The sequence below is a fragment of the Molothrus aeneus genome, chromosome 19 (assembly GCF_037042795.1).
Source record: "Molothrus aeneus isolate 106 chromosome 19, BPBGC_Maene_1.0, whole genome shotgun sequence".
Classification (NCBI taxonomy): domain Eukaryota; kingdom Metazoa; phylum Chordata; class Aves; order Passeriformes; family Icteridae; genus Molothrus; species Molothrus aeneus.
In genome coordinates this window covers 1,025,036-1,048,529 of record NC_089664.1, presented here as the reverse complement: position 1 = coordinate 1,048,529, position 23,494 = coordinate 1,025,036, and the positions used below count along the sequence as shown (strand labels likewise).

The 23,494-nt window shown below is 50.3% G+C and overlaps 1 protein-coding gene and 1 non-coding gene across 2 annotated transcripts in view; both read left to right on the top strand.

The window, feature by feature from the left end:
- Positions 1 to 23,494, top strand: part of ZNF618 (zinc finger protein 618) — a 143,682-nt gene that overhangs the window by 13,103 nt on the left and 107,085 nt on the right. The gene's annotated exons all lie outside the window — the stretch shown is intronic.
- Positions 11,970 to 12,133, top strand: LOC136564884 (U1 spliceosomal RNA). Its single transcript, XR_010784773.1, has one exon. It is a non-coding gene; the product is annotated as a U1 spliceosomal RNA (small nuclear RNA).

Below are 23,494 nucleotides of genomic sequence, written 5' to 3'. Positions count from 1 at the left end.
CAGAGGGCAGGGCTGGATGGGACATTGGGAATTAGGAATTGTTCCCTGGCAGGGTGGGCAGGCCCTGGCACAGGGTGCCCAGAGCAGCTGTGGCTGCCCCTGGATCCCTGGCAGTGCCCAAGGCCAGGCTGGGCAGGGCTGGGAGCACCTGGGACAGTGGGAGGTGTCCCTGCCATGGCAGGGGTGGCACTGGATGGGCTTTAAGGTCCTTCCCAACCCAAGCCAGTCAGGGATTCCCTGATGTGCCATGTCTGGGGACACAGTGTGGGGACAGAAGTCCTGTGTGTGGGACCTTGAGCACCATTTCTGCATCAAACTGCCTTTCACATTTGCAAGTCTCTATGGGATTGTCTGAATTCTCCTCTGACTGAAATTGTGTTTCCTGCCTTGGCAGAGACCTACAGCCTCTCTGGTGTTCCTTGGCATTTTGAGCATCCCTCTGTGCTCTGCTTTTCTGGGATGGGCTCCCAGTCCATCAGGGTTCTCTGCTACCTTCTGTCATAATAATCTTGTTTCATTTATTGGGCTGCATTTTGCTTGTCTGTCAACACAGCTCCATCATTCCCATGTAATTTGGATATGGATTACAATGCCTTGAGTCTTTTGTCTCCTACCTGAAATTTTATGAAGCTCTTCAGGGATACAGTACATTTATGACCTCATCAATAGAAAATGCTTCACTCACACTGGATGTTCCTGTTAGTTTGATTTTCTCAGCTTTAGTTTAAATAGGTTTTATATGCTGGCATCTGTTTTCACTTTGGTTTTGATGGTGTCTGGCTTACTCAGAGGGGCTCCCTTTGGCTCAGGCCCTCCTCAGCTCCCACCCTGCAGCCTGGTTGCAGGTGGGATTTCACAGAAAGGTCCTGAGTTTCACTTTTTGAGGCTCTGCTGTCCTCTGTGCCATTTGCAGGCATTTTTAGCAAAGTGTGGTCTCTGCCATGAAGTGAGAGCCATAGTCTGAGCTTAAAATTGGTCTCCATGTAGGGTGCAGCTGGTGTGGGGCAGGACCCTGAGCCCCCCTCCCCTGCCTCCCCTCCCTCCCTTGCAGCCTGAGCTCCTGTGAGCAGGGCAGCACTGTGCTGGTGAGAATTCAAACAGAATAAAAGGGAAAAAAAGGAATATTAAGAGGAAGAGATGACAGTTATCCTTGAGTTGGAAGTTATCAAGTGCAGAAAATGGATAAAGGAAGTTAAAAACACAAGGGGAAAAAAATCTGTGACTGTCAAGGAACAGTGCAAGGAACAGTAAGAAAGTATTTGTATTAGGAACAAAAGAAATTCTAATAATGGTTTGTGTAGACTTATCACGGCTGAGGAGAGGTAAAATGCATAATAAAGCAGAAAAACTAGACATGTTTAATAAATATTGCTGTTCCCTATTTGTAAGGAGGAGGAATGATCCTCTCTCAGCCCATGTGCACAGGGGCTGAGCAGGGCAGGGCTTTCCAGCTGCTCCTTGGGGTGATGTTCCCTGGGCACTCCTGCTGGGTGTGCCCTTGGGCTCCTCTAGGATTTGGATAGTGAGATATTGGGCTCCTGTAGGATTTGGACACAGTGAGGATATTGCAGAGGATTTGGTGGTGCTGCTGTTGTGCTGCCTTGGCCTGGCCAGGGTGGGGAGGGAGCACAGGGGAGGAGCTGGTGGCAATGTCAGGCTGGGTTTGTTCTCCAGCAGAAGGGATGCAGGGAGTGTGTCCTGAACTGGCCAAATGGCTGATTTTGTGTCATTCCCCAAAAAGCTGGTGTGAAGCGGGCTGCAAACAGGGTCTGGCATGGCCACAGGTATTGACAGTGGTGATGAGGAAGAGAGGGAGAGAGGAAGGAGGGACTGCAGCTGCCGAGAGGCAGCTGGGTCATGGAGTCGTCTCCATCGAGTGAATTTTGATTTGGACCTTGGGATTGGGCACCTGGAGGGAAGGGGCCTGCATCTGCTTTTGGTGTGGGGAGAGCAGAGAGGAGCAGAAGTGCCAAACCAGGCTTTGGGGTGGGAAAGGGGCAGATGCTGCAGGGTGAGCAGCGGCGCTGAGTCTGGGAGTGGGGGATGCCAGCCATGGTTGTGCAGAGTGAGGGAGCCATGTGTGAACAGCTCTTCTCTTGCCTGTGCTTTACTACATCATCCCCATTTTCAGCTCCCTCATTTCCTGTTGAAAAGTTGGAGAAGACACAGAACGTGTGAGTGGAGTGAAGCAGTCTGAGGAGTCAAAGAAAATACTCCTTAGTGTTTGTTGTTAAACATTTGGGGACGTGCACTGTATTTTGGGAAACTCTCTGCCAAAAAAAACCTCACTCGTTGATTTTTATCTTTATGGAGCCAGTCCTCCATGAGTTTAAAAAGCAGAAAATTAAAAAAGCAGGTAGCAGAGCCCTTGGTTTTAGCAAAGTGCATAGCAAGAAACAATACCTGGAAGCAGGATCCAAACACTGAGATGACAAAATGAAGACGCAAAAAACATTTCTAAAAGTAGGAGGTGGAAATGTTGAGCAGCAGGGCAGATTGGCTGTTAGAACAAACTGCCAAGGGGAGCTGTGGGTGCAGCATGCTGGGTGCTGGTTCTCTGTCTCTGGAATAAGGGCTCCAGGGTTCAGAGCAGTGAGCCAGGGCAGAGCTGTGCTATGGTGTAAAGAATGGCCATTCTGTGCTTCACAAAAGATCCCACTTTCTGCCTCTGCTTTGGTGTCCTGTTTCCCAGTGTCTGAAAGCAGATGGTTGGGGAAGGATTGTAAGGAACAGAGGAAATATTCAGTCAGCTTCCCTTTAATTTACTCTCTAGCTTCCACCAAATGGACCCTAAATTATTCTCACTTCCAAACCCTACAGGATGCTCCAAACCCTCCAGACCATCACCCACACCCTGGTGCAAGCCCTTCCATGAAGTCAAAGTATTTCCAGGTGGCTTTTTCCCCCCTAGAAGAGATATAACTAAAGAAATTCGTATGTAATCTCCTGTAACATTGAGCACAAAAGGATATTTGTTTACTTTTTGAGGCAGGAAATGATAATGAATGAGGTAGTTAGGGAACACATGGGGCTCAGTCATTAAACAATCTGCTTTATATTCCTAATGCAAAAGCAATGGGCTGAGAGCAGAGAGAAGAGTGCTTAGAGCAATATAGAAGAATATGGATTTTTATGGAAGCACTTGTGGTCTAGAGGAGACTCCATTCCCTCTCCCAAGGGGAAACCTGTTGTTGAAAAGAGAACCTATTGTAGAAAACCTCTTGTAGACAAAATGGGAGATATTTACAAACTGCTGCAGAGATCAGAGAGGAAATTTCCCCTAGTTGACTCTGAAATCAGGCAAAAAAAGCAGCAACTGAGCTGAGGTGGCTGAGTGAAGATGTAAACAGTATTAGGAGCAGTAAGCAGTAGGCTTTTAAAAAGTATAAACAGTCTGGTAAGGAGGAGGATAGGAAGATCTATTAAAATAAGCAGAAGGCAGTTAAAAGGATAATTAGGAAGGCAAAAAGAAGTAGAGAAGATCTAATTGCTAAGAATATTTTGACTTCAAAGAGTTCTTTAGATATATTCAGAGCAGACAGAAGCTAGCAGAGGAAACTTGTCCCCTAAAGAGATGCCAGGGATTGGAGCAGGAGATCTGTGAAGAGCATGTTTGTGAATGAGCTGTTGGGTGCCTCTGGCTGGGGCTGTGCCCACAGGGGGTGCCTGGCACACCTGTGTCCAGGACCCAGCTTGTGTCCTGTGCTGGGAGCCCTGATGAGCAAAGGGAGCTGCAGAACCCTTGGGCACCTTCACATTGTGGGGATGCTGTTTTAAACAAAGCTAAGGTTTGTGCAGCTCCCCAGGAGCCTTGAGGTCTTTGGCTGCAGGGCAGAAAAGCCTTGTGCTGCACTCACCTGTGAATGTGGGGGTGACCCTGTGCCACAGCCAGGCCTGAAGAGTTTTCTGAGGACCTTCATGACTGTCAGGTTGGAGAAGACCTCTCAGTTGAAGATACCTTTTCCAGAAGAAGATCTTTGACCAGTCACCACGTTTTCAACCAGAGCAGAGCGTTGAGTGCTATGTTCAGTCATTTCTTGAGCACTTCCAGGCATGGGGACTCTACCACTTGCTTGGGCAGCCTGTTCCTATGCTTGACCACCCTTTCCATGAGGACATTCGTCCTGATGTCCATCCTGAGCCTCCCCTGGCCCACCCTGAGCCATTCCCTCTCCTCCTGTCCCTGTCCCCTGGGAGCAGAGCCTGACTCCCTCTCCGGCTGTCCCCTCCTGTCAGGGAGTTGTTGAGAGCCACAAGGTCCCCCTGAGCCTCCTTTTCTTCGGGCTGAGCCCCTTCTCAGCTCCCTCAGCCTCTTCTGGGTCTCCAGCTGCTTCCCCAACCCTGTTCCCTTCCCTGGACACACTCCATCCCCTCAATGTTCTTCTTGATGTGAGGAACCCAGAACAGGAGACAGGACTTGTGCTGTGGCCTCACGAGTGCAGAACACAGAGGGACAAATCCCTCTCTATGTTCAGCAGGCACTAAATCAGAAGGAAAGATAATGCCACAACTGAAACACATTCTGGCTGGAAGTTCATGAGTCTTGTGCATAAAAACCTGGGGACAATTTATGCAGTTTCTCACTAAGCTCACCCGATTTAGATTTTCCTGCTTTGATCAGAGTTGCTTTTCTCAGCAAGCTGCCCTTGTGGAGAGCTGGAGTGTTAGGGACTCCTTTGTATATGTAATTAAAAGCAGTCTTGTATCTTGATATCCCACTGTGGTTAATGTTTCCTTTAGAAAAATGGGTTGACTTTAATAGGCTGGGAAGACTGGGGCTTCTTCTGGTGGCTGATGCAGGGGCGGATGGGCTTCTCTCCACCTTCTTACCCTGGTTTAGAGAGGAGGATCAGCAATGCCGGGAGATCTTGTTTGATTCTGGTTTTTGTGTTTGTAAGGTTGGATTCTGTGTGTTCCCACACTAGATCAGCTGTCACAGCCTGGAGCAGGGAGGTTTTCCCAGCAGTGGGCACTTCCTCTTGGTTCCACCAACGTGCCTCATCGCTGTCTGCTCACAGACATTTCTGGGGCTTGAATCCCTCCCTACTCTTCACCCAGCCGCCACCACAGTGTGGATTTCAGCAAGTTTGGGAGGAAACGAGCAGTGACCCAGCGGCTGCAGCGTGTGGCTGTGCAGGGCTACTCCCGGGGAGCTGTGGTTGCACGGGCAGTGCCTCGCCAGGGGCCGGTTCTGTGTCAGCGAGCGCCGCGTGCCTGGTGTCACATCCTCACTGCAGGCTGGAATTCGCCTGCCCGGGAATGCAACCAGACCCATTGTTCCTGGATTAGGACTTGTCCCTTGAAGCACCACACCAGTTGCACAGAGCGTTTCAGACCCACAGCCCTGCCTGTGTGCTCAGCTGGGGGCTGCCCACTCCATCGGCTTGAATGAGGTGCCCAGCTGTGCCCAGCGTTGGTGCCACTCTCTGCACAGCCCCACAGTCCGTGTCCTTATCTCAGGGAGGGCCTCCTGGTTGTTCTTGCACGGCCCTTCCTTTCTTTGCAGGCAGTGAGGCAGCAAGACCTTTCCTTGGCATAAATGAGATCGTAGGGTGGGAGAGCAGCAGCCCCTGGATTCACACCTTGGGGCTCAGGTGGAAGCAGCAGACCTGGTTAGCCTGGTTCCATGATGGCAGCAGGATGGTCTTTGAGCTGTTACTTTCCTCTTGGAGTGGAGAAATATCTTAATTATTGAATACTCAACTTTTTCTTTTTCCAGTGGGATTTGAGAGGTTTCATACTAAGTGTTATTAGCCCAGATAAGGAGTTACAGTTATAGAAGTGAAAAAGCTCCTTGTGTAGAGAAAGAGCTTGGGAGTGATATTGGGCAAGTTCCAACAGGTCCAGGTGGATGTTTTCCATGTGCCCATGCTGTTTTAATATTAAACCTCTTTATTTTCACCTGCATTAAGTGCTAATGAGAGCAGGGCGTCTGTGGGGCTGAATGGGAAATAGATAAAGCAAGACGAGCACACTCTGTCTGTTGTTGTGCTCTGCTTTCCTCTTCCCTCAAATCTGATAACCTCCAACTTTGTATCTCATCCAACCAAATTATGATCAGAGGAAAATGGTAATTTGATTCAAGGGGAGAAAAGTTTAATTTAAGTCCAAAACCGATGTGTGGGAGATATTTGCGGAAAAGTTGTGTAGATCTTGAGGAGAAGCTTTTGTCCATCAGCAGATTTAATTGGCAGCAAAAGAAGTTTCATCTTGTACTGGAAAAGAAAAAGGTTTATGGAGTCCTGAAGCCACCAGCCCAGAGAAAGAGGAGATAAAAGCAGGAAATCCTGGTGGAGGGAAGGTTTTGCAGGTGAGATGTTACTGCACTGAGCTGTGCTGGTGCTGGAGCTGCTCTCAAATCCCACCTTCTCTGTCCCCCCATGCTGTGGTTGGGTGGCATCAGCTCAAATGTAAGTGAAGGAGGAAGGAAAGGGGTGGCTGAATGGTGTCTCTTAATGAGCCTTTGGGACCATGGCAGGTGGGAATGGGCTGCAGGACACTGTTGGGACTCCTGACACTCAGGAGCCCTTGCTCTGGGATGATGTGTCCCTGGAGCTCAGGTCCTGGCAGAGAGGTGGTTGTGTAGACCTGCTGCCTGTAGGCGCAGTGGTGGATGAGACCAAGATGTTCCCTAAGGTGCCCTCCATGAATTGTTCTGTCACTCCTCTGTTTTGTTGGAGAGAGATTTTCCAACACTCCTGTCCTTCAGATTTAGTTTGTGGTGTTGCTGGTTTTGATTTGTCTCAGTTGCAGGATTTGTAGTGAAACGTTATTCCCAAAAATAAATTCTGTCCTTTGAACTTTGAAAAATTAATCCTTTTTCTTCACTTTTTTCTTCACTTCCTTGAAAGGATCATTTGGAGTTTTAAAGGCTGAGTAATGCAATTTTCAGTAAAATTCTCACTTCAGTGAGCCTTCACTGGTTGACCTGGTTGCATCAACTCTGACGAAAGCAGGCGCAAGAGCCACACCTGCACTCAGGTGCGCTGCTGGATGTGGTGTGAGCGGGGTGTAACTGCTGCCAGCGCCGTGCTGGGCCTGGCAGGGAGTGCTGACCACCACCAGCAGCTGCTGCATCCCCCGAGATCCTCCTGCCATGCTCCTGGCCCGCTCTTGTGTCTCTTGGCACCCACGGGCAGCACCGTGGCTTTGGCCAGCGCTGCAGCCTCGCTCCCCGCTTGGCCGCGGCCGCCGGAGCGCTGCAGATGTGGTGTCAGACTACCAGACCCAGCCCAGAGACTCCTTGGCTTGGCGTACCTCTGTGGCTGCTGCTGCCTGCACGTTCAGAGGCATCCAGGATTTCCTTTAAAAATAGCTCTGTGCTTTTTATGAGGAGGATTTTCCGAGCGCAGTCTGGAGGCAGAGCAGCACGTTACAGTGTCGGGTTTGCCGGCAGCGTTACTGAATAACTGGAGGTGTGAACTCCCTCAGCCCTCGTTTGTTGGATGTTAACGACACTGAGAGTCATCCTGGGGAAGGGAGGAGTGGGTGGCAAGCAGAGCCTGAGAGATGGGAAAGGGAGCCTGGCCAAGAACACGCTGTTGCCAAAAGACCGAAGTGCTGGTCCTCTGCCTTCTGTCTGTGGTCATCTGCTGCTGATCTCACAGGCTTGTGTTAGCTGGAGCCTTCTGGGGGTTGATTTATGTCCCTAACCTTGGAAAAGCGCATTAAAAAAATAAAAAAAAAAGCAGGGCTTTGTGCCAGGTTGGTGAGTAACTCAGCTTGTGGAGGGGAGCAGTGAGTGGGGAGCAGGAAACAGAAAGAGGAGCTGGATGGGTATGAGGAGGAAGGCAGCACACGGTACCATCAGACCACTGCAGCCACTCAGGGGCTCACCTCTCTTGTGGTGTAAGGGGATGGGGACTGTGGCATTAAAACCAGAGGACTGGAGTTCAGCAATGGTGTGGATGTGAAGGGAGAAGTTTCCTTCAGCAGCTCTCCCTGCAGTGTGGTCAGCAGCTCACGGGGACGTGGTTGAACTGCAGTGGGGTTGCTGTGACCTGGGTGGGGACGTTGCTGCAGCATCAGCTCCGTTCAGGGCTCAGCTCTGCTCCCCTCATGCTTTAAGGCATGGTGTGATTCCAGCTCAGCACCAAATCTGGAGCTGTCATCCCTGTGTGCTCACACTGGGGTCTGACTGGGCTTTCTCACACAGCTTGATAGCAGTGGCTCTGGCTTGTGTGGCATCAGCTCTTCAGCGCTGCTGGCTGAGGTCAGCTCTGGTGGAGCTGGGCACTGTGAGTCAGTGTCCAGCCTGGTTACAAGTAGTTGAAGAATAAACCATTCCCAGGGTTGCCAGAGCCACGGACAGGAGCAGGAGCTGGGTTTGAGCCCTGGAGCAGAGCCACATCCCCCCTGCCATGCCCTTCCTCCACTGGGCTGGGACCAGACCCCACACCAGCTCCCCTCGTGGCTCTGAGCCCTGGAACAAAAACACCCCTGAGCAGTGCACTCACCCTTCCAGCTGCTGCCAGGCCTCCCCTGCATTTTTATCTCAATAATTGTATTTAATGCCTGAAGACTTGGGGAGCTTCTGCCTTGCAGCTGGAGCCATACAGTGGCCATGGGAGCCCTTCCTTTCCAAGAAGCAGGTGGACCTTCCTCTTAGGATGAAGCCAAATGGAGAAATCTGTTTTAGGACATGCTATATAAAAATATTTGTGTCCCATCTTAGTGCTTCCCCCTGCAGTGTGTACAGGGCTCTTGTGCCAGGTCTGAGCTCCAGGGCAGTCCTAGAATGCTCCTGAGAAGACACATGGAAGCCCTCAGGCTCTCTCCCTTTGCCCTTTCCAGCCTTCTGCCCTCTCCAGGAGCCTTGCAGCCCTGCTGCACCCTTTGGATATTGGCTTTGAGTGATTGTTTGCTCACAGGTTTGGTTCTTGAGCAGCTCCCTCAGTGCCCAGCCAGTCTGGCTCACACAGAGCTGTGGGGTCCAGCAGGGGCTCGTGTTGGGCAGCCTGACCCCACAGGCAGGATCCCAGCACCCCTGTCCTGGAGTGCCAGCAGTAATCCAGAGCTACAGCATGAGGGGGCACTGATGTCCTGTGGTCTGGCCTGTCCTGTCCCAAGGGACTGGAACAAGGGATGTGCTGGCAGCTCCCCTTCTTATGCTCCATTTCTTCCAAAATTTGCAGAGGTTTCCTAAGGTGCAGCTCACCAGTGGGTACAAAGGGTTGGTGACAGGAGATGGGGTTAAAGCTGCTCTCTGTTCCCAATGGGGCAGGAGGCAGCTCTGCTGGAATGTGCCTTTGGTCAGCACACCACCTCAGGAAAAAGGGAAGAATCCCAGAATTAGGCAAATGTGCAGCTTCCCTGTGATGCTGTTGTTCTTTATGTGAAACTTCTTGATCAGCAGAGTAACAATGGAGGGCAGCACCTAATTTCACCAGGGACCACAGTCATCTGTGAGCAAACTCTGCTCTGTTTGCTGTGGTACCTTGGGAATGGCTGTGAATGAACCAGCTGGGTTTTCTGTTACAGTGAGAATTTATGACAATTTAAGACATTTCTTAGCCTGGCAGAGTCTGGTCTGCCTTTCCTTCTCCTTGTTCCATGGGACAGGGACTGCTGGCCCTGAGCACTGGATGTGGAGGTAAAGGACCTTTTGCCTCTTTGAATTCAAAATAAAGCACACTCAACTTTCATATCTTAGGGTTTTCCTCTCATAAAATGGTGATGCCCAGAGCTACATGTGGTTGCTCCACTGCTATTGTGTTTGATGGTTTATTGATACAATTTGGGCTTTTTAAATTTCCATGAGGAGTTCACCCTGTTACTGGGATTCTTTGGAGCTCAACTGAAAAATGAGTAAGTTGATATTAGTGGCTTAAAGTGCTACTATCCTTTTTGAAAGTTAAATACTTTTTTTTAAAGTTAAATAATAAAAAAGTTAAATAAACAATATGAATATTTAGGAAAACACATTTGGTACCTCTCTACCCCATTTCCCAAGTTACTTTAAACTTCTGCCTGAAATGCCACTGCCATGTGCTTCCCTGCCTCTGCCCCAGTCCTGGCACAAATCTTGGCACCACATCTGGTGGTGCTGGAGTGAAGGAGTAGTGAAATGAAACTTGGTGGATTTCCATTCCTTCCTCACTACGCCCAGAATAGTTTTGGGACAGGATGGCCAAGCCTGCAACCTGGTAGGGATGGGTTCATGACACAATTGTGGTTTCTGTTTATTTTGCCTTTTTAAACAATTCCTACCTTTCCCTTTCTTCTCCTGCTGGTAACTTGCACTGAGCTGATGTTTTCCCTGCATGTAAAGGGCAGCTGAGATCAGGTTCGACCCCTTCCTAACACAGAGCATGGATCTATTGGATCTTTTTTATAATTCTGCTCTGATTTGAGTGGTTTGCTTGATTTTAGTGGTTTCTGCCCCTTCTCCCCCTCAGTGCTGCACATCTCCCCCTGCAGAGCTGTGGGAAGCCCTTGGGAGGGGTTGCAGCCCCCAGCCTCTCCTCAGAGCATGGTCAGCACAGGGGATCCTCATCCATTTCAGCTTTGCTTTCTCTGGGGGGTTTTCTTCAGTCCCAGCTGCTCTTGGCAGGTTTTTACTGCTCAGTTTATCCAAGTCCCTCTGAAACTCGGCTGTGTTGCAGAGATCTGTGATGATATTTTCATGGTTGATGTGTGTGGGTGTGAGGGGGCAGAGCAGGGACGAGCCAGGGGAGCACGAGCCCCAAAGAGCCCCAGACCATCACTTCCCAGCGAGCTTTGGAGCCTGCTTTAGTTCTGCCAAGGAGAGGTTTGGCTCCCAGCCCCTGAAGATGGCCAAGTGTGTGTGGGAAGGAAGCGTTTCACACCTTTTAATGCAGTAATTAAAATGCCTTTGGGGGGCTGAGGTCTCCGTCCGCAGTGTCAGGGCACGGAGCAGCTCGGTACCCAATGGGTGCCCCACGTCGCTGCCAGCTGGGAGAGCACCAACTCTGCCTGTCCAAGGTGCTGCTGGAGGCCCTGCTGCTCCTGCAGCCGTGTCTGGGTCAGAGATGGTCAGCTGAGGAGTTGGAGCCTGTCCCATCACTGAGCTCTTGGTGGTTCTGGGCCGGCCATGACCAGGTCAGGCAGCACGTGTGGCTGCACATGCTGGCAGGTACTTCAGCAGCTAAAGCAGTTTTTGGGGACATTACAGGTCCTCCTGAGTGACAAGAGTCTGAGAAACCCCCTGCCTGTATTTGCTCCTGCCCAACCCTGCATACACAGCAAGCTGGAGCTGGCTTTCACAGCTGGCCACTCTGCTTTGAGGTGAGGATCCTGTATGATCACATCCGGCCTGGGGGGACCTGGTGAGATTTTCTCTGGACAAAAGGACCATCAGCTTGTTGAACACAGTGTGGGGCCTGGAGTTCTTATTTGGATTTTTTAATAAGTGTTTCTCTCTGGGCAAGCAGGGGGTGGTGTTGGTGTCCTGCTGCCTGAGCACCCTTCCATGGGTTCCCTGCTTGGCTGTTTCCACCTTTGGCACCACTTGAGGGATTTTGGGGCTGTGTCTCTCCTAGGGTGGGGAATGCAAGCTGCCTTTGGCTGCTGCCTTTGCTGCTGGAGCCATGCAGAGTGTGGATGAACATGTCTTTGGAAGCAGCACTGCTGGTGGAGGAACTTCCTTCATTTCATTTGTGCCAAGTCCCCCAGGTCAGCGTTGGTGTTTGATTGCTCTGTCAGCAGTTGCACTTGGTTTCCCTGGAGCAGTGTGTGTGCTCTGTGCTCAGGGCAGTGTGACAGGCCCCCTGTGCTGGGTGTGCCTCGGGGACCTTTGGAAGGCCCTCCTGGAGGGGGACACTGTGTGTGTGTCATGTAGGGCCGAGCTGGCAGCGTTGTTGTTGGTGCTGTGGGAGCAGGAGCTGCGGGAGTCTCCTGTGTGAAAGGGGAGGAGTATCCAGAGAGAGAGCTGCCCCCAGGACATCCAACAGCTTCCCCAGAAACCCATGGGCCTCCTCCCTGCTGGGGGGAGGCCGTGAGGCAGCCCCATACTTACCTGGCATGGGAGACACCATGATCTGGCAGGTGGTTTTCCCAGGGCCAGGCTCATCCCTTGCACTCTGGGTGTGCTGACCCCTGTGATTTCCCCAAATGTGGGAAACTCAACTGCATCATGTGTGCTACTGGGGGACTGCATTCGTGCTCTCCCCTCCTTTTTGTATGCTCTTTGCAGGGAGGTGGTACCATCACCATCTCTGGATGTGTTTAAAAAAAGATTGGCCATGGCACTGGGTGCTATAGTCTGGTTGAGGTGTTAGGGCATAGGTTGGACTCTGTGATCTTAGAGGTCTCTTCCAACCTCATGATTCTGTGATTCTGTGTCATTCTGTGTGCCTCTGTGATTCTCTGATCCCTGTGGTGCACCAGCACGGTCCCACTGCAGCCAGGGCTGCTGGCAGCCTCCAGCCCTGCTGGCCCAGGCTGCCTGTGACCCTTCCTGCCCGTTAAGCATTAACAGCCTTGCCCCCAGCTGCGTGGGTGATGGCCCAGGCTGTTCCCGTGTTCCTGAGCCTGTGCCTGCTGCTGCTCGGGGGCTCCTGTTTGCCAGGGCTGGGGTGCAGCTCGTGCTTTTTGTAGCTAATCCACCTCTGGCTGTGCTCTTCTGCTCTCCCACAGGGGAGAAAGGGGCTCCTCTGATCTCAGACAGCCCCAGCAAAGGGAATGATGCTCTCCTGTAGGCCAGCACTGGATGTCTTACTCCATCCAGGAGCACAGCTCACTGTGTGACCCACACAGAACCCTCATTTGAGACCCTGGAGTCTCAGGTCTGGGCCTGCAGAGGCTGTGGGGATGGTGGTGGTACTCTCCTGGTGGGAACCAGGCTCTCATTCTCAATTAGTGCATGCACTTTGTGTGCATCCTTTAGCCATGAACATGTAGAGGGATTTTCCCCATCTCCTCCTTGTGCTCAGGGCTGGTAAGTGAGAAGCTGGAAAAAGAAGTTGGTTTGGTTGATGAGATGGGCATCAATCAAAGGCTGGACTTGATCTTGGAGATCTTTTCCAACCTAAACAATTTTGTGATCCTGCACAGGGTGCAGGGTGTGGTGGCTGTCCATGGGAACTGGCCTGGACAGCAGCTGAACAGTGCCCAGTGGGGCAGGGAATGCAGGCAGGGGATGTGATGCAGGCAGGGAATGCAGGCAGGGAATATGATGCAGGCAGGACAGGAGGCATCCAGCTCTGAGCAGCTGCTGTTTATTTGGGAAAGGAAATCCTCCAGCTCGGGTCATGCTCTTTAGGAGCATGTCCTATATGGCTGGAGCAAACTGATGGAGAGGCTGGGCTTTTGTGGACTGTGCCGTGAGTGGTTTGAAGCTGCACTTGAAGTTTTATTTGACTGGAAAGCATTTAGGAAGTGATTTTGAATCCATTTGGTTGATTCACTGCTATTCCTGCAGTAGGATGCAGAGCAGTGATTCTGTAATTAATTTAATTACATGCTTATTCAATCTTTCCTAAACTAGTAAAATTTCAGAATGCTTTTGAATTCAATGAAATGTGATTTTTCAGGGCCAGGAGGAAGGGAAGGCGGGGAAATTTCAAGTTCTGTTTTCTCCCTTGGTTGGTGTTCCAGCACTCCCTCCCCACCACTGTAGCGTTGGCATTGGGCACCACCAGCCTGATTTTGGTTAGTTACCAAATTCCTGCCTCTGCTTGGTGCTTCCCTGCTGAAATGGAACCTTTGAAAGAAGCTTCACGAATAAAATCATAAAAAGCCTTTTCTTGTTCTTTCCCCCACCTCCTCCATCTTTGCTGGTACCTAATGTTCATTTCTCTCTGCTTTTATTGCCTTTGAATTTGGCCAAAACAATCTATTATGTAATTGGGCTAATGAGTTCCAACCCACTCTCCATCGTTCCCTCACAGCACAGTGAGCAGCTAATCTCTTCCCAGTTTACCTTTCTCCCCTTTTCAGTTGTTAATTTAAAAGTGTCATATCCAAATATGCCACTCCTCCTCGCTAAGACTCATTTTTATTTATTTTTAAACTCTGTAGAAGGCCTTGAATGAGTAACCGAATATCTCCTGGGCTCTGGAATTTAACAGTCTTTGCCCTTTGTTCAGCTGGGTCAATGCATGAATTCACAAGTTACTAAATTAAAAAGGAAAAAAAAAAGGAAAATGTCTGATTGTGGATTGGATTTAGATTTTTTTCCCCTGAAGAAATGAAACACAAAGAGGAACTAGTGTTTGCAAATAGTTTAGAAAGTAGCAATTTATTTTAAAATCTTGTACTAAGGCCAATTTTTAAAACAGAGCCAAGCACGGATTTTTTTTTTTTCCCAAAGGGAAAGTGGTCAAGTCCAACTTTTTATGTTTAGGAAGCTTGAAAAGGTAAATCTCCTTACAGCATAAACATGGGTAGAGTGAACAAAGGCTTGATGGGCAGACGTTGTAGCTGGAGCACAAAATTACCTCAATGTCAGGATGGTTTCCTTAATTTTTCATGTCTGAAGAAGAAGATCCTGTCAGGCTGCTGCATAAGCAGTCAGTGTGAAGTGGCAGGGCCTGAGTGCACACAGGTCCTGTTTGTCACAGCAGGAGCACTCTCCTACCTGAACAGACCTCCTTGCAATTTTTTATCAGTGTGTCTTTATAAAAAATTGTTTAAAAGAGTGAAATTTCCATGAAAAAAAATAATGGAGGTCAGCAGGGCTGGCTGGTGGGGATGGGGCTGGTTTAGAGCAGCTGAGGGTTCAGCCCTGCCTTGGGAGCCATTCCCTGGTGCTGAGGGAAGGGCTGGGCTGGTGGGCAGGGCAGGAAAGCAGGCACTGGGATTGCTCTGTCTCCTTGCTGCTCCTCACAAACCTTGGAATGCTTTTCCATGCCCTGGGATGCAGAGCTGCTGAGCAGAACTTCCCTGGGAGGCAGGGAAGGAGCTTGAGCCCCGCCATTGCACAGGCTGGGCTCTGCAGGGCTGGGGATCTCCCCCGTGATTTATTTCCCAATAACAGCACTCCTGGAGCTCAGCAAGGGGCTCACAGCGTTTGAGGTTTTGGGCAGGGGTCTCCTGACTGTGGCTTTTCTGTGGTTCTGCCATGGCAGAGCTTTGTGCAGGGGCTGTCCCGAGGGCTGGGGAGCCCCAGCAGGGCCTTCCTGGGCTGGGTCCTGCTCTGCAGCTTGGCAAGATTTTCCAAATTTGTGGGAGACCCCTCCTACCCTCCTCCCCATGACCTTTGAGTCAGTTCTGAAGCATTCCTTCCTTGGCTCCAGCCGATCTAGGAGGTGACTTCCATGCTGCTGCCTCCTCCCCCTCCTCCTCCTCTCTCAGTGTTTTCAAGCTCTGAGAGGAGGATTTCCAGGATGTGAGCAAGCTGCTGGTGGCAAGGGAACCTGCTGGCCTTAGTGCTGGTGATGGTGTGAGCCCAGATGAGTCCAGTGTGGCTTGAGGACAGATGGGTTTGCCATGAGAGATGGTTCCACCCCAAATTTTATGTTCTTTCCACCCCAAATTTTAGCTTCCTTCTGTCATGTGAAGCAATGGCAGTTGGTGTCTGGCAGTATGTGGCAAGAGACTTAAAATCTGGGTTCTTTCTAATTTTTTTTTGAAATGCATTTTAGTGTTTTGAAATTGGCAGCTGTTCCAGATTTGGGTGACTTTGGCCATTGTCTCCCTCAGCTTTGCCTTTGATAACTTTTTTACATTCTAAATGATAAATGCAACTGGAGACCTTAAATGACCTTAATTTCCCCAAATTGGATGCTTCGTGCCCAGTGTGACAGACTCAGAGTTAAAATTAATATAAATTTTGTAAATCAGTAGACTGACCTTTTGGTGAACTGGAAAGAAATGTCAAATTTCTGTTTCCTTCCCCCCCTCCTGTAATCAGCAGTCTGTAATGAATGAATTATTCCTAATTTCAAGATTGTAGCTCAAAAGGGCACTCAAATGGCTGAAATCCCATAAGAAAGACTGACCTTTTGGTTGCCTCTGATGAAAATTCAAGATTTTTCCTGAATTTAGCAGTCTGTAATGGACTGCATGAGATGTTACTGCAGCTTGCAGGAGCAGCTCCTCATTTATTTCCTTAATATATTTATATTAACACTACATGATCCCCCAGAGCACCTTCAGTGCCTCATAGGAGCATTCAAGGTGTAGTTAAGATGCTGTGCCAAGACTTCTCCACAGGTACAAAGCAGCTGTGAAATAAATGATTCCCCTCCTGCTCCAGGGGGAATTGATTATTTGTCATCTCCTACATTTCCTTGGCTGCTCCGAGGCCCTGCTGAGGTTTTGGTGATGTTGAGACGTGCAGGAAGGTCCACAGGACTTGGAGGTGTACAAGGAGCAATAAATCTGTGTTCCCCACCAGATACTGGCAATGACTGTGGATCTGATTTTGCTCAGGAGCTGCTGGACAGAGGTCTGGGATTGGAAAAGGTGTTTATCTGATTTGGATTAGCACAGGGCCAGCACATGAGGGTTTAAATGCTTCTTGTTATGGGATTTTTTCATAGAATCATAGAATGATTCTTCCTCCAGCTCTGGGGTCCTCAGCCCAAGATCTGCTGCTTTTGGGGAGAGTCCAGAGGAGGCCATGGAGCTGCTCCAGGGCTGGAGCCTCTGCTCTGGAGCCAGGCTGGAGAGCTGGGGGTGCTCACCTGGACAGGAGAAGCTCCAGGGACACCTCAGAGCCCCTGGCAGGGCCTAAAGGGGGCTTGTAGAAAGGAGGGAGAGGACTTTTCATATGGGTAGACAGTGACAGAACATGGGGGGATATTTTTAAATTGCCAGAGGCCAGGGCTAAATGGGATATTGGGAATTAGGAACTGTTCCCTGGCAGGGTGGGCAGGCCCTGGCACAGGTGCCCAGAGCAGCTGGGGCTGCCCCTGGATCCCTGGCAGTGCCCAAGGCCAGGCTGGACAGGGCTGGGAGCAGCCTGGGACAGTGGGAGGTGTCCCTGCCATGGCAGGGGTGGCACTGGATGGGCTTTAAGGTCCCTCCCAACCCACACCAGTCTGGGATTCTCTGAACACCCTGGGCCTGCTCAGATCCTCCATTACCCCAGCACCCCCTGATTTCATTTTATGGCATCTTCCCACTCTCTGTGCATGTTCTGCATTGATTTCTCTTTGTGGGGGTTTCCATTATGCAGGTGATGTGTCACCTTGCCCTGTCCTCACCAGGGGCATCCAAACCCCCCCCCTGCCCTGTGTGAGCCAGATCCTCCCTTTCTGTCCCTGAGCAAACAGCCCGAGGGGCCTGGGCAGCTCCTGGCAGGGCTTGGAGCACCTGGGACAGTGGGAGGTGTCCCTGCCATGGCAGGGGTGGCACTGGATGGGCTTGGATGTCCCTCCCAGCCCAGTCCAGCCTGGGTTTCCATGGTGAACAGACAAGGAATCACACATGCTTGGCCTCCACAGCTTGTTCCTCTGTCTGTGCCCCTGAAGGGGGCTTCCCTTTAGGTACAGGAACATATTTTGTAATAGATAATGAGTGGGCAAATTCTGCAGAGAAGTTTCATGGAAGTCCCTGCTGTTGTGAAAGGCCCGGCCCCGCTGGCACCGGGCCCTGCATTTCAGCACCGGTGGCCACCAAACCCCACAGGCCTGGGTGGGGCCCTGGGCCCTTCCCGGGCACCCCGAGTCCTTCCCGGGCACCCCAAGCCCTCCAGGCCCTTCCTGGCACCCCGAGCCCTCCAGGCCTTGGGCCCTTTCCAGGCACCCTGACCCCTCAAGGCCCTTCCCGGGCACCCCGAGCCCTTCCCGGGCACCCTGAGCCCTCCAGGCTGTGGGAGCAGCTGGAATGTAGGGCAGGGACAGCTGTGGTTGGCCATCACCAACCCTTTCAGAGATGCAGATTTATCTGGGGAAAAGCCAACTCTCAAGTGCTCTGGGCTCCTTCCTTACCTTGCTGGCAGAGACAGAGGTTCCTAAAACCAAGTGATACAACACATCCATCCTATAAATGTCTCACTTGTGGCTCTTTCACAAATGAAACCAGGGTGAGATCACTTCTCCTTTTCATTGTCTGGTTCTCCTTCACGTTGCAGCACAGTAAAATTTTGGAGACTGCAATGTGAAAGCAATACTTAAACTTATACCCAAATTTCCTTTTAATTTTATTAAATTGTGAAAATATTTCTAGGAGAAATAGATTTTGAAATAGATTTTGCAAATTGTACCGCCAGCTACTTTAAAATAATAAATGTCCAGTGTTAAATTCTTTGCCACTGTTTCTGAAGTGCCCAAATGCTGGATAGTGGGTTAAACCCTGCTCTCCTCTTGTCTTTTCAGCTCTACTCTCAAACAATCAGACCATGAAATGTTCAGCAAATGTTTTGCTCAGTGCAGTGCTATCACACTGAGCCTTAAAAAATAATAGTAAATAAAAAAGGGCAGAAAATTTATTGTCATTAAGTTTGTATTGTTAATCTAAAACTCAAAAAAAAAAATTAAATTTCCTAATTTTTGGCTTTTGGAGCCTACTGTAAGTTGTGGTACTTAACAGCACACTCCAGGGCTGAGGCTGCTCCACGCCTTGGCTTGTGCTGGTGGCTCCCATCCAGCTGGGAATGGTCTCTGGAAGCTGAACCTTTGGTTCAGAAACATTGCTCAGCACACTTCCCACACGTCCCCAGGATCTGGGAACAGTCGAGGGCGCCACAAAGTTTTGGGTTTATTTTTCAAAATCCGCACCCCTCTCACAGTGGGGCACACTGAGGAATCCCCAGCTGTGCAGGGAGGTGGCAGAGCAGTGTGTCTTGGGAGCAGTGCAGAAGGTAGGGGAAGATGTGCCTTCAGCCTGGCTCTGGGCTGAGGGTGACTTTAGCAGGCAGGGAGGGGCTGCACATCATCCCTGCAGCAGCACTGCCCGGGGGCTGCTCACCCACAGCCACTCAAGGGGCCTCCTCATGGAGCTGCTGCTGGACAATCAGTTAGTGCTCCTGATGATGCCCCCAGCCAGGGGCCTGGGGGTTGGGTGTGGGCAGGATTTATCATTTATGTGCTCAGAAATGGGTTATGCTGGCTCTGCTCTGAGATCCACTTTGTGGTAGGGTTTAGTGAGAGTGGTGGTGTGTCTTGGTTTGAAAAGACAGATGTCTGCTAGGGAAGGCAGGGACCTTCCTTGAAATGGAAATGTAAACCCCCTTCCTCTGAATTATTATAATTTTGAAATTAAGGGGCTCTCAGGCAAAGATATGGGAATAGGAATAACAGTTCTTTACTAGGAAAATTAAAAATACAAATGCAGTAGTACAAAAAAACCCCTACTGCCAGAGTGAGAGCAGTCCCTGCCCCCTGTGTGTCAGGGGGTGGCACAGCCCCATCCCATGGGGGCTCAGCCCTCCTGCAGTGCCAGCTGTGGCTCTGCTGGAGCAGGGATCCTGCACAAGGGGGGAGTTTTCCTCTGCAGCTCCAGGGCTGCTGGAGATGGGCCTGGGCTCCCTCTGGCCATGCAGGGCAGCAGAAGCTGCTCCTCTGGCAATGCACTGGGCAAAGGCTGCTGGGCTGTGCCAGGCTCACATTGGATCCAGGTAGGAATGCTTGGCTCCTGCCCTGGGCGCAGCATCTCCCCATGGGATGCTGGAATTGGATCAGCCCTGCAGGGACACTCAGTGGCCATGGACAGCAGAGATCTCCTGCAGGGAGGATTGGCTGGGGGAGAGATCAAGAAAAAACTGCCCATGGACAGCAGAGAACTGCCCCAGCTCTGACAGACAGTGATGGAATACACACTCAGCTGTACCTTGCAGCCTGAGACATGGTGTTTGGTTGAAGGTTGGACTTGATGATCTTGGAGGTCTTTCCCAACCTTAATGATTCTGTGACTCTCTGAATCTGGTTCTGTGCTCTCTCCAAGTTGCCTTCCAGTAGCTGCTCTGTTTGTTTTTGTGTGTGATGTGAGGCACTTCAGCATTTGGCATGGGTTTGGTAGGAATGCTTGGTGTCTTCCATCTTGGCTGGTGTGAGAGCCTGGTCTTATCTTTTGTATTTATAGAATAGTAAAAAAGCAGCAACTGAATAAATTAATGAAAGAAATTTCTGCCAACAGCAACCAAGCACAAAGACAACCCCTCTCTCCTGTGAAGCCCCTCAGTGGCTCAGTGAAGGATGGGAGATGATTCTGGAGGTGTTGCACTTAGGATGATGATGTTGCACTTAGGCTTTTCCTGCTTTTATACACTTTTCTAACCCTTCTATGGAGCCATGGTCTGAGCCTGCTCAGCTTTCCTCACGTAGGCACTCTCAGACAGGAGTGGACCAGCTGCTTTCCATTTTTGCAAGGGCTTGATCCTGCATGAAGCTGAGTGATAAACACAGGATGCAGGAGCCAGAGCGTTTCACACTCAGTGGGTGAGGACTGATGGGTCTGGAGCCAGGCCAGGACTGCTGCCAGACAGCCTGAACCAGGCTTCTACCTGTGCCATGGAACAGTGATGGTGCTCCTTGTTCTGAGAAGGGCTCTTTTCTTGCAAGAACTGTTGGAACAGGCAGGGAGGTGTTTTCCATTCCACTGTGCTGGGCTGTGCAGCTCCTCATGCCTTCCCTTGCTCTGCTCACAGCCCCTGAAGGGCATTGCTGGGGGCAGGTGAAGAGCCCAAGCCTCCCTCTGTGTCCAGGAGGAGTAACAGGGGATGATGTTGTGTCCACAGCTGGACCCAGCAGCTTTCATTCTGCACAGGATGTCTCCAGTCACCTCAGTCAGGAGAGAAAGGTTGGTTATGGATTCAGTCATAGAATCCTGGATGGGTTTGGGTTGGAAGAGACCTTAAAGCTCATCTCATTCCATACCTCTGCCATGGGCAGGGACACCTTTCATTACCCCAGGTGATCTTACAGGTCCAACCTTGCTGATTGTGTTCTATATTCTAATTTAAATACATAAAAATGCAGCATGGAGTAAGTGCTTGACTCTGAAAATCAGTTTGTGGGTAAGATGTGGAAGAGTGAAGGTCTTGGGACATTTTTAGTTGCCCTTCAAATCAGTTTATTTTCTGTTTGGTATGTTCTACACCTCATTAAAAACCAAGTTAATGCTCGTTCAGACTGACCTTAACAAGTGACTCCCAGAGTTGTGGCCCCTCAAAATTGTATTTAGCCATAGAGAATGGGAACTGTTAGAGCCTTCAGCAATGTTTATCTAGCTCAAAGCTGTGGAAGATGGTTGGAGAAAAGTAAATCTTGTATCCACCCAGCACAGGGGTGCTGAGATTACAGCTGAGCCCAGGTTTTATTGTTTGCCCAACGCTGCTGGAGAGAGGCAGTAGTTGCACTGGCTTTGCAAGGACATAGATTAGAAGCAGATCTGGCAGTTCAGAGGCCAGACTGTGTGTGGTGGCCAGCACTGGTGCCTGGCACGTGCTGGGCTGCCCAGCCACCTCTGCAAGTGCCACTGCCTGCTGGTGCTGCCAGGGGCCTGGCACTGCTGGCCACAAGGGCTTGGAGCTGCTGTGTGGCTGGGCTGGAGCTGGGGAATGCCTGGAGTGCCTGCACAGCAAAGCCACCTGAGTGATTGCTGGAGTGGGGTGAGAAGTGTCCCTGTGTCCCCAGAGGCTGCTGTGCCAGGGCTGGCAGTGACCTGGAGCCTGTTTGGGGCTGTTTGCAGAGCAGAGCTCCTGGGGAGCACAGGGGCTGGGCTGGGGGACAGAGCCAGCTCTGGGCTCTGCATCCTTGGCACAGAGAGGCCACAAGAGGCTGCTGGGTCTTGGGCATTGGTGGATTTTCACCAGATCCCCTTTGGCAGGAGCAGGCAGCTGTGGCAGATTTCTGATGGAGGGTTTGTTGTTGGATTTGTGTTTCTGCTCACAGCAGATCTGTGTCCCAGAGTGTCCCCTGCCCATGGGAACTGCAGCGTTTTCTGGGACAACACTGAACAGGCCCCAGAGAGCAGTCCCTGGTTATTTGTTGCAGTCCCTGGTTATTTGTTGCAGTCCCTGGTTATTTGTGTGTCAGTCTGTATAAACACTCCCTGGATAGTGGGAGCTCACTGCCTGCATCCCTCCATCCTGGAATGACCTTCTTAGCTTTGAAAAGCAATCAAATGACCCTGCTTTCCTTTAATCATAAGTGCACTGGCAGTAAGTGGTTTGAAGAGCCCTTAACATTGTTCCTTTCACTGGCCAGGTTGTCTCTATCTGCTTTTTGATGTTTTGACTATCCAGAAGAGTCTGGGGATGACCCTTGGCACTTGGATATCCTCTCCAAAACAAAGGAATGATTTTGTGAATAAAAAGCAAGACTGAAATTCAAGACATAAGTGTCTAGTTCTCACAAAATCTTCTTCTGTGGCTCTGGGCAGGTTATATGATCTGTCTTAGATTTTCCAGCTCAAGAAATGAAGAGAAATTACTTATCAGCTCACATGCAAATTGTCAGCACTAACTGGTGTTTGGGGCACAGCATGATGTTTTAGACATTTTGGTTGGTGTTTCTTATAGCTTTGAATGCTTACAGTGACGGAGGGAGGTTTGCTTGAGCCTCTGGAGCTGTCCTGCAATAGAAGCTCTCATCCTTTGCCTTGTCCTTTTCCTCTTTAGAGACAGAAATACATCACCATGTCAGCTTCAGGATGGCTTTGTCCTGGTAGACCTGAGTGGGGTTTTGTGTGCTGGAGATAAGCAGTGGAGCATCAGGCAGTGCCCTTAGCAGAGTGCCAGGGTTTTGGTGTGCCTGGAGATCAATTGCTGTGTCATTATAAAGGTGCCTATTTGCAGGTCAGAGCTCAGGTACCCTGCAATAAACTCTCAATACCTTGAGTATTTTATCCTCAGTCTGTTGGTGAACTCCTGTAGTGCTGCCAGGCTGCCATCTTTCACAGATGGTGAATTCTCTTCCAAACTAGCAATAAATAATACTAACAGTAATAATAAAAAGTTGCTTCTATTTAATGTTTTGAGCAGTGACAATAGCCTTTGGAAGAGTCGGGTGTTCCTTGCCGAGGGGGTCGCCATGGCTACTGTCCATGCTGGGTTTAACAGCCCTGCTGGCTAATGCAGCACAAACAGATTTGGCTTTTCCTCCTGCCTGTAATGAATAGCAAACTGCTGTGTATTCATTAAGGGAAGCAACTTGCAGAGGTTAAGTGTTTGATTTCTGGAGCTGCCATCGAGGGCAGTCATCAAAAATAAATTGGGCAGCCAAGGAGGAAAAGGGGTTTATAAGACGTAAAGTGGGAAGAAAATAATTGCTGCCTCATTCCTTGTTTCTTTCTTTGGGTTTTGCAGCTGTAAGTCAGGATCTCTGGGTCCAAGCTATGCAGATTTTTCTTCGATGTGATCAGATTTGCTGGAGAGTGAGCTTTGTTTTTGACAGGAACCCATCTGACTAATTCAGCAAAAATAAACAAATAAACAGAGGCTCTTGGTGCAGTCACCCAGGCCAGGCAGGGAGGAAGTCAGGGCTGACTTCAGAGCCTGAGCAGCACCAGGGAGTCCTGACCATGCTCTGTCCTCCTGTCCAGCCTGGAAGGGCTCCTCATCACCCAGGCCTGTCACAGCCTGTCAGGAGGGATGGGCACATCTCACATTCCTGCTGTGGGATGTGAGGAGCCTCTTCCTTCGGCA